At 36.8% G+C, this 17,492-nt stretch overlaps 1 protein-coding gene across 8 annotated transcripts in view; it reads left to right on the top strand.

The window, feature by feature from the left end:
- ptprfa (protein tyrosine phosphatase receptor type Fa) overlaps positions 1-17,492 on the top strand; it is a 321,092-nt gene that overhangs the window by 153,598 nt on the left and 150,002 nt on the right. The window lies entirely within an intron of this gene.

Genomic DNA, 17,492 nt, shown 5'->3' on the forward strand with positions numbered 1-17,492 from the left:
TAATATATGAGAATAGTGTTATTCCCCTGTTAGTTTGCCACATAATTGACTTGTTTCCAAATCTTAATTACTGTGCATATCCTCCAAGATCCATATTTTACAGTCATTCATTGTTATCGGGACACAAACTGCCAGCCAATATTTTTAAAAATTGGAGATACTGCTGAGGCACTCTCCTGTGTAAAAGCCTTAATACGCAATGCAATGGGTGGCTCCTTGAGTGTTGGAAGGATAGTGAGAAGAAATCTCTTGCTGAGATTCATCCCCATCTCCACAGCAATCGTCATCCTAATGATCTCTGTAAATTAGAAACCCCTTGAATCCCACAGATTCAACATATGGAATAATGCAAGTTTTGGAAAGGCCATACAATTAGGCTAGCTGAGGTAACATTGAAAGACTATAGTAAAACCAAAAAGGAAAGTGCAAAACTACATTGAGTGACTTTGAGTATAGGAATGAAACAGGCCATTCATTCCAGCTAGTCTTTGCTAGTTTTTTATGGTCCACACAATTGTCCCCCTGGCATACTTCATTTAATCCTATCAGCATGTCCTTCTGCTCTTTCCTCCATTGAGTGTTTATCTAGCTTGCCCTTAAATGCTGCTTCGCCGTTTGCCCGAGCTACTGTTTGTGTTGGAGCAATTCACATTTTTGCTCTGTAGATGAAGATTCTCCTGAATTCCTACACTAGATTTGTTTGTAACCATCGTTAATTTATTACCCCTATTTTCAATTCCTCTTCCTTAACCCTATCAAAATCTGACATCATTTGAAAGACCTCAGTTACATAAATTCGTCAACCTTCTCTTCTCCAGAGAAAAGAGCTCCAGCCTTTCCTGATATATGCACTCAGTTCCGGTATCATCCTTGTGAATCTTTTCTGCACCGTCTCTAATTCTGCTGTATCCTTTCCATAAAATAGGCTAGAATTGTGAGTAGTAATATGTTTGGTTTCTTAGAAGTTTTACCCAACCCCCACTGTTCAATTCAATCCAAACTTGCAGAATATATGCATGTATGCAATTTTTTTTTAAGTTATGAAGCTTTAGAATTTAACTCGATAAGTTGTTTAGAAATAAAAAAAGTTTGAAAAGGACATGGTCTTTGGCATTTTTTTAAATTACAGGAGATAATTAAGGTAGGATTTCAAAGGCAGATAATGAGGCAGACTCAAAGATTAAAAACAGGAATGGATTCTATATTCTATAAATTCTGTATGTATTCTATAAATTATTAAAGGAGAATTAAATATGGGGTGATACATCATAGGAAAGGAATTTCATGGATCTTTTGGTTTATAGGAGTGTGCTAGGGAAGTGAAAGCAACCACTGTGATGTCAAGGAGAGAAACAAAGTGGTGGCAGTCATTTCAGCATCCTTAATTATTGCTGCAATTAATAACCAGTTAGTTGTTAGAAATTACTTAGAACCACCATGTACCATTTTCACAATCGGTTGTGCGTGAGAAATCTGAAAAATTCTTTGAGGAAAAGATAGATATAACGGATATAACTAAAGCCAATCGTGATATACCAATTCTTTAATTGGTAACATATAAAATTCATTTGGAAAAGAATAAAAAAAGAAATCAGAACATTGCAATTGGTTGGCTGATTACTTGGAATTTGAACACTATCTTAGCATTCAGATATCAGCCTGCATCTGTCCACTGTACATGTAAATAATTTCAATTGCAAAGCTTTCAATGGTATCCAGATATTTGGAGAATGTTTCCCACTTCCTATTTCTCATCTTGAAGATCACAACTGTTCAAGTGATTGTATGTATCTTACAATTGTAATGAGAATTTTATCTCAATTATCCTTTAAAGCACTGAGTTTTACTTTTTGCTTTACTTTTGCTTTACTTTTGGGGTGAATATATTTTTTCTGAAGTCCCCTTTAGTGTTTTCTCTAATTAACCATGTTGAATTTTCCTTAATATATTGACCTCTATACCAAGAGTAGTAAATCCCCCTTGTTCTCCTTTTCAGAGTCTCTTATCATTGAGTACATTTTAGTTAAATTTCTCCTTTGATCTCCTTACAACAACAAAAATCCAGCCTATTCGCTCCTCGTGACAATGTTTCAACTCTGTCAATACTGTCATAGCATGCACCCTCAGAGTTGTTGTTCCAACATTTCTACGGTGTGTTGACTGGTACTAGGCATCTGTCGACACACTCAAGATCCATCTGTTGCCTTTAATACTTGGTATGTTATTTTAACATTTATTATGCATTCCCTGCCATTGTATGTCCTCTCCCAAAGCAATGAAAGGTTGCTGGACATGAATAAATGTCAACATGAAGAAAGATTTAAAAAAATGCTTTTTATTAGAAAAGAGGTAATTCAATGCTAATTCATTGGATGGAGTAGATCAAAACAGACAGATGCAGAAACGAACATACAATTTTAAATGAGATTTTGAACCTTGAACACGAGAAATCTTTTAACTTGTTTTCATGCAAACAACGGGATGCATAGTCTCTGAAGCAGCAACAAATACTGGAAGTTTCCTAATACAGTCCTACTGCTGTAACATCGCTGAAAGCTTGTAAAGGAAATAGGACTAAAGATATCAGGGAATAACACTATGGCTCAGCATTTAGTCAATTGACACATTCTGATACTTTTAACGTCATTGATATGAGGCCCGAGGGGGAAAAAACCGAAGGAATGGCACAAGAAAACGTAGAATAACGAGGCTTCAATTTTAAATATTTCCCATCATGATCCTATTGCAAGCCCCAAATTAACAAAATGACATCCACCGGGTACTTAATATTTTGATGTAAATTTAAACAAGCAAAATGCTAACTACATTGGAGGTTCATAGACTAAACTGTTGATTCTTTATTGTGTATAATCATGAGGTACAAAAGTTTGAAGTGTAGCTAATGGTTCCAGAATTATTGATACAGGCAAGTCTGTTTGGTTTCTCTCTCCAAAGAGGTTAAATAGATAAACTGCTGAAGAACATCTTAATTTTCTCAAAAGCAAGTTTCTGAAGCAGACCTAATTTGAAAGTTTATGTGCTTCAAGATTAGTTACAGCTGCTTTCTTGAGAGGAAGAGAATCTTACCCAATTCAGATGCATTAACTGGCTTTGAGCATCCTTGTTACTGCCAAAGTTTGGAACTAAAGTAAGTAGTGAGATTGATGTATAGTTCTACTTAATTTTTAAATATTTGTGATATTGCAATAGTGTACCATGTATTTTGTATGAAGACTCAGATTGTTCGAGAGTAAACTGTAATATTTAATTATATTTGGTATTTTTGTAAATTATTTATGGGCTCATTGTGAGTGTCTGTCATTATACAAAATTAGAGAATTAACTCTGATGTCCTGCATCTGAGCAATCAGTACCTCTGGACTGACTGCAGTAACATCAGTAATCACAAAGGATATAACTGCAAACTCCCTAGGTGAAATAGTTAGTCAGATTAATTTGACAGTTCAAAGTTGAGCGTCTTTTCTGTGTTCCAGCAAACCATGCAATTTCCTGATGCAATTACTTTAGTTTCCAAAAGTCAAATGATATGTTTCCACTTTGTTATTGGCAGAGAAAATATTTAACATATCCCTAACAACTATCTACAATTGTGACACTGAGCACTAATCCGAAGCTTTAAAAGCTAATCTTTAATGTAATTTTAAAAGTCAATTGAGCGCTGTCATATAGATATGCTAAACCAGCCATCACTGTCATTGATGATAATTTCTAAATATTGTTTAAAACTGTAAAGGCAGAAAATGATTGAAATTCACTACAGATGAGTCTGCATCTAAAATCATAAAACAGGTTAAATGTATGCAGTAACCATTCATTAGAACTCAAAAGCTCACTGGTCTTGTTTCATGTATGATGGCTCATTGTATCTCTTGAAATTACTTGAAAGCAAAATGTTCATTCTGCCTTGGGGTTGTTAATCAGATCATAAATAAGTGGTGCTAAAACCCTATGTGCCTCCTTAAAGCCTTTTAAATAAATCACTTAATGATAGCTGTGCTTCATAGATTGGGCAATAAGAGTTGGTAAATAAGAATGATTATATTTTGCAAGGCCATTACCTGTATGAGTTGAAAAGTGGTCACGTCACAAAAGCCTTTCACTTGTCCCAAGTGACCATGCACACCAAACGTGTGCAGTGTCCATGATAGTTGCCATCAGCATACTTTTCAGTTCACCAGGTGATGCCTGGGTGAATTCTTTAAAAGGAACATGTTTCTAGCAAGTCGTAGGCAGTGCTACTCAGCCAAACTATTCATCAGATGAAAAATGAATTAATAAATACTGGAAAAGGAAATGTCAGTAATGGTAGGAAGTGGCCAGGGAGAAGTTCATTAGGGCACAAGGGCTCTCTATGAATGGCAGCACTTTTGGAAATCCTGCACTGTAACCAAATATCAAAATTGAAGGTTCCCCAGGAGACCCAAGAGACAGCAGATGCTGGAAGCTCAGCTCATGAGTCTTGCAAGTTGTTTCTGCTGAGATATGACGCTTTGTATTGCTCTACTAACAAAGTGTAGAACTTTCTAACAATAAACAAACTGGTCTGAAGAAGGGTCCCCACCCGTCTGCCCATTTCCCTACTGAGTTCCTGACCTGCTGAGTTGCCTGACCTGCTGAGTTCCTCCAGCTAGTTCCTCACTTCGCTGGTAGAGCAATGCAAAGTGTCATATTTCAGCAGAAACAACCTGCACGACTCATGAGCCCAGGTTTCTGAGGTTGGCATAAGAGCCTTCAGGCATTTATGTTTGTTTATTAGGTAAATTGCAAGTCCAACCAGATGACTCCACAACTTTAAAACCAAGTTCATCACCATTACTCTCAGAAACCTGTTTCTTCACTTCCAGGTTTAGTGTAATCTACAAAATTTGAAATTGTACCCTGCTTTTTAATTGCTAAAACCTGACCTGATGACATTTGTGGAGAACTCTCAATGCATAAAGGGCCTGTCCCACTAACGCGACTTTTCAGCGACTGTCTTTGACCTTCAAGCGCGAGGGGACTCGCCTGAAAAACCTCGAGCTGGGTCGACCATCGGCGATGAAACCGCGAGCCGGATCGACCGTCTGCGCACTCACACAAACACAGCGCAAAGGCGGGGGCCAGGAAAAGTGGGGGAGCACTGTCTGAAATTCATACCTGCGATGAACAGGATGGTAAAAGACAGCTGGCACAGTAACACAGTAAGTCCTCTAGAGAGCACGGAGAGGGGGGGGGAGGGAGGGAGAGGGGAAAAGGGGGGGGGGGGGGGGTGGAAGAAGGGTGGAGACACTTTTAAGAAGCCAGACAACCTTTAATACAGTTTTGCGGGCATTTAACATTACCGGTCGGTTTACCAACCTTTTTTTTCCTCAACGAGCTTTACCTTCGACTACCTTCGATTGCCTTCGATTACCAACGATAGCATTACGACCTCCCCCGACTACGATAAAAAAAAATAAAAAAATTCCACGCCGACCTTTTTTTACTTGCGGGCATTTTTCAGCATGTTGAAAAAAACGGCGCGACCTAGCTGAGGCCTTGAGTACGCAGGGACTACTCTCGAGCATGAAGGAGAGTTACAAAGACTTCCTTGGACCTCGTGTCGACCATGCTGCAGTTATGAGTCGAGGGCAAACTTTTCTAAACTCGCAAATTAGGTCGCCGCAGTGGGACAGGCCCTTAACTGCTGCATCATGGCTAACTACTTCCAGAGCTAAATGCCTTGTGAGTCTCTGTTTGTAAGACCATTGGAAATAAAAACAAATAATGCTGAAAATATTCAGTGGGTCAGACAGCATCTTTTGAAGGAGGGAGCGAGTTGTTGTTTCAGGATGAAGACCCTTTATCAAAACTACAATAGTGTGAAAATAAGTTAGTGTTAAGTTGCAGAGGGGTGGGAGGTCAATGTTTCCCAGTACATTATTGCACCTTGCCCCCAGCAATCTTCCATTGAAGTGGAGTTAATCTTCAAGGCAAGCAGGAATCTCTTTACCCTCTGTCACATCCATTTGAGAACTAATGTGCAGGAAGGAACTGCAGATGCTGGTTTAAACTGAAGATAGACACACAATGCTGGAGTAACTCAGGGAGACTGGCATCATCTCTGGATAGAAGGAATGGGTGACGATTCAGATCGAGACCCTTCTTCAGTCGAACCGAAACTCTTCCCCATTGTCAAGACTCTAATTATACTAAGCTGAATTCAACGTACCAGAGTCTTACAATAGGAACTCAGCTCTGATTTTCAATATGACAACCGAGTACCCGAAGGACTAAGGAAATACTTGAAGGAAATGCTCTGAAAGCCTTCATGGAATTAAATCTAACCATCACACCAACTTACCCTGTTCTGTGGTTGCTCATGGCGGAGAAGGAGCACATAGAACTTTGGAGTCCGCTCAGTACAAGCATGCAGAGACCCAGCAAAAGCAACAAGAGCATCAATTCCCAACTTACCCAACTGCCCATCACATTAAACACCTTCTCCCATGACTGTGGCAGTGCCTATAAATCCCATGTTGGCCTCATCGACCATCTCAGAATCTACAAAGCTTGAGTGAAAGCCGTCAAGATGCGGCTGAAGAAGGAGAATAGTTGTGCAGAGTATTATTCTACAGAGGTCACTCCCAGTAATGAGAAATAAAATCCAATCTGCAGCCAATTCACCGTTTCTAATGAAAGGAAGGACTCTAGTCACCACCTTGCTGGGCGATGTGTCTTTTCTTTTTCTAAAGGTGTTACTCTTTTTGTTTTCTTTGAGTGGAGTGTAAGCCAGTATTGAAATAATCCATCAAAAGGTTATTGATTTAATTTGGTGCTGAAAAGAATTTGATTAGCAGTTTTACCATTTGGCTGAAAACTGAGTAAAGATTTATCATTTCCAGAACTTTAAGATAACTGCACTGACAGGTTGCTTATCTTTTATTAAAAAAAAATATATTCTCTGCTTCCAGAAAGATAGCTCATAGATACTTGTTGCGAATATGCAAGGACAGACAAAACGAGATACAATAATTGCTCAAAATATCCAGTTTGTGCACATTGGCTGCATGCTGTACAGTGCCCTCCATAATGTTTGGGACAAAGACAAATAGCCTCTGTACTCCACAATTTGAGATTTGTAATAGGGAAAATCACATGTGGCTAAAGTGCACATTTTCAGATTTTAATAAAGGCCATTTTTATACATTTTGGTTTCACCGTGTAGAAATTACAGCAGTGTTTATACATAGTGCCCCCATTTCAGGGCACCATAATGTTTGGAACACAGCAATGTCATGTAAATGAAAGTGGTCATGTTTAGTATGTTGCTGCATGTCCTTTGCATGCAATGACTGCTTGAAGTCTGCGATTCATGGACATCACCAGTTGCTGGGTATCTTCTCTGGTGATGCTCTGCCAGGCCTGTATCTTTAGCTTATGCTTATTTTGGGGGCTAGTCCCCTTCAATTTTCTCTTCAGCATATAAAAGGCATGCTCAATTGGGTTCAAATCAGGTGATTGATTTGGCCACTCAAGAATTTATCATTTTTTAGCTTTGTTGCTTTAGCAGTATGTTTGAGATCATTGTCTTGCTGTAGAATTAACCACCGGCCAATGTGTTTTGAGGCATTTGTTTGAACTTGAGCAGATAGGATGTGTCTATACACTTCAGAATTCATTATGCTACTACCATCAGCAGTTGTATCATCAATGAAGAAAAGTGAGCCAGTACCTTTAGGAGCCTACATGCCCAGGCCATAACACCACCGTGTTTCACAGAGGAGGCAGTATGCTTTGGATCTTGGGCAGTTCCTTCTCTCCTCCATACTGTGCTCTTGCCACCACTCTGATGTTTCATCTGTCCACAAGACCTTTTTCCAGAACTGTGGTTGCTCCTTTAAGTACTTCTTAGCAAACTGTAACCTGACCATCCTATTTTTGTGGCTAGCCAGTGGTTTTCAACTTGCAGTGTAGCCTCTGTATTTCTGTTCATGAAGTCTTCTGCAGACAGTGGTCATTGACAAATCCACACCTGACTCCTGAAGAGTGTTTCTGATCTGTCGGACAGGTGTTTGGGGATTTTTTTTTATTATAGAGAAAATTCTTCTGTCATCAGCTGTGGAGGTCTTCCGTGGCCTGCCAGTCCTTTTGCGATTAGTAAGATCACCAGTGCTCTCTTTCTTCTTAATGATGTTCCAAACAGTTGATTTTGGTAAGCCTGAGGTTTGGCTGATGTCTCTAACAGTTTTATTTATTGTTTCTCAGTCTCATAATGGCTTCTTTGACTTTCATTGGCACAACTTTGGTCCTCGTTGATAAACAGCAATAAAGTTTCCAAAGATGATGGAAAGATTGGAGGAAAGACTAGGTCCTGAGAGCTCTCTTTATACCTGCATTAAAGGGGCACTTAAACACACCTGAGAAATTACAAACACCTGTGAAACCGTGTGTCCCAAACATTATGGTGCCCTGAAACAGGGGGACTATGTATGTATACAGCTGTATTTTTTACACGATGAAACCAAAATGTATATAAATACCATTTAATAAAATCTGACAATGTGTACTTTAACCACATGTAATCTTTTCTATTACATATCTCAAATTGTGGAGTACAGAGGCAAATAAATAAATGATGGGTCTTTATCCCAAACATTATGGAGGACACTGTATATTTGAATAAATATAGAAAACCCAGTCTATATTTTTTTGAAAAAAAGCATTAAAAATGAGTAAAATAAATCATTCAGAATGGGGCAAGACATGAAACTAAACCGAGCAGAAATGAAAAATGCATGCAGATTTTTATACTTGAATGTCTTTTTCAACATGAACTTTTACCAACATATTTGATCGCTCACATTTTAGTTGGGTGAAATCTGTTTTAATGTTAGCATCAATATTCATATAATTGGGATATCCATGCTTTATTGATTCATTGGCACAATTTGTATATTTTTTAAGCTTCAAACCCAACCTGTATATCTTATACAGAGAGCTGCTTGTTGGATTTGCAGCTGGAGTTTACATACTGACCCATGGGAAGCAGGCCAGTGCTGTTGAAGAGCTTTCTCTGCAGACAGCTGCACAGATTATCCATGAGATTAGGGAAAGAGTGGGAGGAGGCGTTTAGAGAGTGCAAATGTGAAATCAATCCCTGTGAAAGAGAAGATAGAGAGGGAGGGTAAATTTCAAAGCTCTTTAACAAAGGAACATCCACAATGATCAGAGGGCCAAGACCTGTGATTGGGGAAATAATCTGCAGTGGTGGGATTAATTGTGCAAGAAGTACATAGTACAGTTTCCCTTTATGTAGGATTTTACCAGGAAAAATCATCAGACACTGTAAAATATGGCCATTATCGTATACTAAGCACTATTGTTGTCCAAAAAATGGCATAAATGGATTTTATTTTATTTTATTTTTAGGCATGAGATTATTCTTTCAGTTTTGCTTTTTTAGGTAGACTTTTGTTTATAACTATGTGAAAGATGAAGTGTCAATAGATGGGATGATTTTTTTGGTAACTATTGAAAATGATCAATAAACAATGAAATGAGGCTGCCTCTGAAACTATTGCAATAGCTCATGAAAATATATGTATAATTAAATTAATCTTAGGAAGACTTAAACACTCCTCGAGGCATAGTGTTCCGTTCCTCTATAAGCACTCTCACTTTTAGGTAACTCGTCTACAAATTGGCCTTTGAATACATTTTACAAAAATTTATAGCATGGATCCCCAAATCCCCTTTGCTAATACAATCCCACTTATTTAGAGTCATAGAGTCTTACAACGTGGAAATGGGCCTTTTCGCCGAATTTGTCCACACCGGCCAACATGTCCCATCTACACTAGTTCCACCGGCCTGCATTTGGCCCATATCCCTCTAAAGCTGTCCAATCCATTTACCTGTCTAATCGATTCTTAAACATTGTGATAGTACCTGCATCAATTACTTCCTCCAGCAGCTCGATCCATACACCTACCACCCTTTGTTTGAAAAAGATACCCCTCAGATTCCTATTAAATCTTTCCACTCTCACCTTTAACCTATGGCTGGTTCTCGATTCCCCAACAGGGCATCTTACCTGATATTGACCGCTCATGATTTTGTACTCTATATTTGTAATATAGAGGCAATAGTTATTAAAATGTTCAACATCAAATCCAGCATTTGAATTTGAAAAAGCATACCTATCTCATCTGAGTTCGAAATGGGCAATTCAGCCTATCATGTTCACGCTCACCTTTTTACTCATTAACACTAATTGATTTCTCTGCATTTGCACTATATCATTTTACACCTTGCCTTTCTTAAGTATCTATTTAAATGCCTCTTAAGTGTAGTAATTTTATCTGATTCCACCACCACCTATGGCATCACATTCCAGATATCAACCACTTTTTGTGTAAAATAATTTGCCCCTCAGATCCCCTTTAAAACTCCTTCCCCTCACCTCAAATCTATGGATATTTTGGATATCCCTCCCATATGACGATCTGTCTCTTAAAATCTTATACTTTTATCAGGTCACCCTTCAGACTTCTATGCTCCAGGGAAAACAAGCCTAACCGATTCATATCTCCCCCTAATTCAAGTCCTCCAATCCTGCTGAATTTGCCCTAACATCCCCTCTCCACCACAATCCCCCTGTTTGGCGACCAGAAATGCACGCAGTACTCCTCAAGTGTGGCATAACCAATGTTTTGTAACATTGCTGTCCCATGTGTTGCATTTTCAGGGGTGCTGTGGACTGGGACCCCTAGGCCTCTCTTTGACTTCCCCAAAATGCATCTGGTTTTGAAAAACGTGTGTCTGTGAACCCCTTATTCCTAATCTTAAATGCTTGTGAAAGTCTTAACTTAAACTACCACCCTGGGAGAGAACAGGTAAAGCGACAAAGACTGGATTGAATCTGGGGCCTGCTTGTCTTTGTGTATCTGTGGTATAACAAGGCTATTCGTGTTTAAATTTAGAGGGTAAATATTAGCAAACTGTTCACCTATGGAAGTATCATAAACCTACTCTGTTTCCCCTGTAAATTTCTGTCTACATCATTGTAATTGATATGCAAATATAGATAATTTTCCTCACCAAACCAGGCATTGCTTTGTGAGACTCAGTTTGGGAATTAACCTTCTTCTTGCAAGCAAAACAAAATTAAAGTATTGGCAGTAGAAGATACTGAGGTTTAAAAAAATACATGTCTAGATTGCTGTATTATTCTTAGAAATAAAACATAAACATGTTCAAGAGAATTGTTGTCAAAGCTACTAATTTATTTTAGTTGTGTAAAATATTTCCAATTGTTTTGTACACTATGGGAAGAAATTAAGAAATAACTTAAATGTTACATTGTGTTCTTTTAAATGTATTAAAATCTCTTCAGGTAACTGACATGTAGATATTTGCAAGATGCCATTATTCTTGTTACAGGTTAAATGATAATATGTTTGTTTACTTTTACATAATTTATTTAAGATAACGGGCTTTTGGTTTTTCATTGTGCCAACTCAATTTATACAGGTATATCCTGAGTTGTGATCCAAGCCTTCGATATAAATTTATGAACCACTTGTGTTAAATCCTTATCTATCAATAGCTTTAAAGGCTCACTTGGCACGATGTGTCGTATTTAATTCTGTTTTCTGTCTCTCAGTTGAACTTCTCAGAATCCTTTGGTAAGTGCTTGGTGTTCAGAATGCAGTTTGCATAAAAGCAGTGGTGCATGGCATTCTTCTACTAACTGAGCCATAAACATTTCCCTACCATGTCTCATAACAAGCTCCTTGTAATAACACAAAATATCATCTAATGAACCCTGACCAAATTATACATTCTTCTTGCTGTCCAGGAAAAGGTTTAAAATCTGATGCAATGGTTGAAAATGCTTTAACAAAAAGGGTTGAAAGAACATGAACCTTTCCCCCTGATATTCTACCCACAGCACAATGCTGTTCATACGAGTTAACCAGCAGAAGACTGATCGTTACTCCAGAACTTGGACACGTCCAAGCACTTACATGGATGCTGCACTGCTGAGAACAGCTTTACTAACCATCCTACGAAATTGCTCTGACTTGTTATTTTGCATCAACCTTTTCTGTCGCTTAGAAAGAAATATATATATATATATATATTATATATAATAAAAATCTAATTCTTTCCTGTTTCTTTTGGTTTTCTTTGTTTTTTTCTCTCCTCTATACTAATACTTCTCTTTAATCTTATTTGCATTCAAATTACCTCACCAGGTGGTACACCAATCCGAGGTAAGAATGCTGAACGTGCTCAAAATCATCGTCCACGCTCCATTTCTCCTCTTCTTCCAATGTTTTCATTTCCGTGCATTCTCTTGGCCCCAACACTTTGCTTTCTGCCCATCCTTCCCCTTCTCTCATTTTTAAACCCGTGCCCCATCTGTTCAAACTCCAGCGTACAGTGGCTTTTGTTTTCTATTGCTTTACTTTTTTTTTACACAAAATGGACGCAAATTATCATTTGTCAGAACCACTTAATCACCCAAATAAAATCTGATTAACATGTTTTTAATTTGGAGATGTGCCTGAAACTTGTGTGTGGGAATTTAATGTCTCCAGGAGGACTGGCCATTATGAAAGAAAAACTAATATTCAACAGAACTGCTGCAACATTTTATATTTTGGACTAGTTTAAAACATCTCTCCATGGCATTAGCATTCTAAGTGGCCAACATAATTATGTTATACTTGATGTGTAATCAATAATCATTTATGTGACCAATACACTGTTCATTTTTTTAAATTTTATTTTAGCAATATATTCTTTCAAGATTTGGCAAAAGTGAATTCACCTGTTAAATTCAAAGGTTCAAATTGGTGCATTTGCCAGTGTCAATATGCAAATAAATCGGAACTAAATCAATTTGCAGTATGAGATAAGAGCCTATTTGTTCGCTCAGATGAGATTTTAAAGAAAGCCAATGACATAATCTGCTGCTTTGATCACTGTGATGGTGGAACATTTTATTTTTCAGCTTCAGGATTTGTACCATTATATCTGTTCACACATCCTCGGTATTAAAAATAAACACAAGGGCCATGGTCAGTTTTTAAAAATGCAGCTACAATTGAGTTACCATCACTAAATTATGAAATTAAGAAATTGGTGGTTTAACTGTTCATCATGCACTATAAAATTTGTATCAGGAAAAGGATTATATTTTATTCACCAGTCCACTCACAATATGAAGTGTAAATGAGGTGACTAGAAAGTATGATTTTTTCCTTAAACTATATGTGGATTGTTTTAAACTGACACTTTCCCCTTCAGGCTCCACAAATAATGTGGTTTGTGTAATAAGTATTCCACAATTCCAGTGGATTAAATAAAAATCATAAATTGATAGGTTTATGGATTTAATCTTCCTGCCAGGATGCCTACCCACTTAGCTGTGGCTACACTGGAGAGCCTGAAGCAGATGTTTATTTTCAGTCTTCCGTCCCCTGAGCTTTAAATTGATATTGCAATTCCAAAATTCAGGCTTTAATATTCTATTCTCCCTGTACTGATCACAAACCACCTGACTATTTTGAAATCTTCAGCCTATGGGAAAACTCAAAGCTTCAGACTAATCTTCCTCTCCTTGACCGCAATGGTAGGTTAATTGGCTACTGTAAATTACTGGTTAGAGTGGGTTACAGGCAAAAATGAATCAGATGGGAGAGAGAATAAGTTGCAGGGGTACAGGGGAAATAGGCAGAGGGGTATGGAACTAATGGGATTGCTCTCCTGAGTCTGTAGCGCAGACTCTGTTGCTGAATGGGTTCCGTCTGTGATGTTATAAGTTTAAAATAAAATAATCCATTTATTTTGTTGAAATCCTGATGCCATAACTACATATCCCCTCACAGTGGGACACGATTTAATACTGTTTTAATTAACTTGCCTTTGGTGATCCATCAATGTCTTTTGTTTGGCATTGGATCTGTTTTCCTAAGATGCATGTGAAATAAATATTGCAAACTCCTTTACAGAATTAACATCTAAACTATTGAAGGGAATATCAGGAAGTTGACAAGAGTTTTTTTTTCTAAACTGGAGAGATGAGTGTTTAGAAAAAGTTGTTTTGTGAAGTTGTATGAAGATTTGATTAAGTAGTGGATACTGAATAAAGTACATAAGGTAAAAAAAAATCTGTTCAACATAAATTTGAAACATTCATCAGAGGAATAATTGGGCAAGTTGGGAGTTTTTATTTTCTAAGTGGATAGTAGGATTCTCTTTTACAAGGGTTCGATTGGATCTGCTATACCCTGCAGAAAGCAGAGAAGTAAGCACAGTGGCGAATAAATAGCTTTTAATTTACAAGTGAATCACTGATTGAAAAATGAAAATTTTGCAAGGACAGGTAGATAATATTAAGTTGATAGCCTATTCAAAGTGCTAACACTGTGGGATAAATGACTTCCATTTTTGCTCTTAGGTTTTTAAAATACTTTTTATATCCTCTCACTTAAACTGTTCACAGTACGCCCAATTTTAAACCAGGCTTTTCCATTAATACATTCAATTTAGTTTTTTTTAAAGAAAACTGTGCTTCCAGCACATTCTATTGCCGAGATTGTAAATCATTAGTTTTAACCACATTCATTACAGTTCAACATGACTGGTTTGCAGTATCTGTTGTGCAAACATGGCTTCATAAAATTTGGTTGCCCATCCAGAGTGTGTGTATATATACACACACACACACACACACACACACACACACACAACATTCAACATATGTTGGAAAAAATCAGTCTAGTTTCGCAGTGTACCAAATTGTAATGTGAATTTCATATTTTCAGCAACTGAAACTGTATATGTAATCTCCGAGGAAGATGTAATTCATACCTGTACTACAGAATTAGGGTCAAGCAACAGTGTTCTATCTTCTCCTGGTGACATTAAAATATCTAGGCATTGGAGCTATTCAATCACCATTTTCATACCATTAATAATATCAAGCATTGCCAATTAAATCACCCCATTTCATTAAAACATTAAAATATTTCTCATGAATTTTAATAAATTGAAATGTGCATTACATGAATTAAAAGAGTAGGTCTGTTTAAATTAAGACAAAATAACTTATAAAGGAAATGTATTGATGGAATTGTCATAATAACAACCGTATATATTAAGTGTGCTGTTAAATATGTTTTTTAAAAACCAAATACAGTTACAATGCGCTCAGCGATAAAAGCCAAATTAAGGATGACAGATAATCTTCAGTGAATCAGCAGGTTATTTAACAATGCTTTTAAAATTGCGAATATTGTTTTGAAATTTGCAGTTTCTTCATGCATTAAATCAATGCAGGGTTAATTTGTGAAGAAGTGGATTAAATCTCTGATAATGCAGTGTCACCATTAGCCATCTGGTTATAAAAATATTTCATTTGTTTAAAGGAAATTCACAGACCTGGGAAATAACATACTGAGTTATGTGCAATAGTGAGGTTTCAGTTAACCTTGCAAATACTCACCAATTTTCATGTTGAGCAGGGATGTGGGCAGAGATATCAGTTGTGAATGTTTCTATTAAGGGCCAATGCTTTTCTGCTTATTCGTAGTTGCAGATAATCAGCGAAAATGTCCTGTTTATGAGGAATAGAAGGGGTGAAATGTCCAATTTATTTTAGTGGTGATGCAAATCCTAGACATATTTGTTTTCACCTTATTAACATCCACATGTGCACTTAACCATTAAAAAGGTCAAAAGACCTAAACAAGGAAATAATGAGCGTCAACATTTTATTTGTCGTCCAGTGCAAATTAAGTTAAATTTTAGTGAGGAGAGATTTGGATATATTAGTTCAATTCCCATCAGTTTCTTTCATTTTTTAGTATTTGATTTTTTAACCATCCAGAATGATATAATGAACACCCCCCCTTCACTGTTGGCTACGAGTTCATATGTCAGATAAGTTAAGACCCAGTTCACGATTCTTACACTCATTTCACAAAAATGCTTCATATTGATGACATTATGGCAATCTCTAATTACAAAATGGCTCATTAGGAAAATACAAAAGTCTCATTAAGGCTGTTAATGATGCTTTATACTACAACCATTTTAAAAATTCCAGTTCCTGCAACTGGTTGCAGATGGCAAATATTCTTGATAGGCCTTGATGACCATGAAACGGTTCATTGAGCTTAATTTAATCTAATCTCACGAATGCCAATTAATGCCCAAACGCCATTTTCTCTGTGCATTTGAGGACGCATGGCGTAGAATATTTTTATTGCTTTAAACAATATAATCATGACAGAGGTATTTGGGGATTATAGAAATTTTACAAAAGGTCTCATCTGGGAGAGTCGGCATTCAGGGAGAGAATCCAAAGGAGTCCAAAATAATGTTGATAAATTATTAATCTTTTTGTTAATGCATTGTTTGGGTCCCAAATTTGGTCTTTGCTACTTTTTTTCCAGAATGGTTTGGATTCAGCAACTTGTTCCAAACTATTTTTAGTTGTTCCAGTATTTAACTACGTATATTTTAAAGTCCTAAATTGGAATTTTTAAAATGAACTTGCATTCAATATGTTTGGATATATTTTAACATTATTACCTAGATATGAATTGGCCTATTTCTAACCTGCTAAATTTCGGACTGAAATACCCTGCATTTTGTTTTAAGATGGATTTTTCATTGGCATTCTTTTGGTCCACATCAATGCCAGATTAGACCTTTAAAATCTTGTATTTTACTTCTCTGATGAAAAAATACGCTATTTTACAAAGTCACATATTTATTTGCTTGTCTCATTCTAATTACTAGAATTGTGAAGTAAGATTCTCCAAAATAAGACCTGCAAAGTAAAAATAGCATAATTATTGGGTTCACAAAGATTTTCTATTATTTTCATGTTAATTTGTCACATATGTGCCATATTTGGGGAGTATTTTATGTCGCCAAACTGTATTTCATTGCATTTTAATGTCTAAATCAGACATTTGTTTTATAAAATATACAAAGCATTCTGCATTACTCTTCACACATGATAAATTCCTGGTTTATGGACACAAAACTTTTCACATTATACCATGTGTATACTATTGTTATTTATTCATGTGCTCCACATAGAATCCAAAGTATTTGTGTCACTATTTATCACTGGTCTATAGTTTAAATCATAAGGACCTATATTTATTCAGTAGCATACCACAAGAGAACCGTGTTCTTTCAGTTTGTGCAAAATTCTCTAAGTTTTGATTTGCTAGGTTTATGATTACTTCAAATTTCAAAAAAGGAGGGAAGCAAATAACAGAACTTTACAGAAAAATAAATATTTGTTGCTATTGCTTTCCTGATACATTCTTCTCTTCTCCCCCGCCTGGAGCAAAGTGCATAATTAAGTAAAAATCTAAAAAGAAATTGGTTAGCGATATGACAGAGACTGTGATCGGACTTAATTTTCAGCATTTAAAATACAGCCTCAAAAATTATTCTGCAGCTGGGGGTGAATAATG

Source organism: Leucoraja erinacea, chromosome 10 (assembly GCF_028641065.1).
Source record: "Leucoraja erinacea ecotype New England chromosome 10, Leri_hhj_1, whole genome shotgun sequence".
NCBI lineage: Eukaryota > Metazoa > Chordata > Chondrichthyes > Rajiformes > Rajidae > Leucoraja > Leucoraja erinaceus.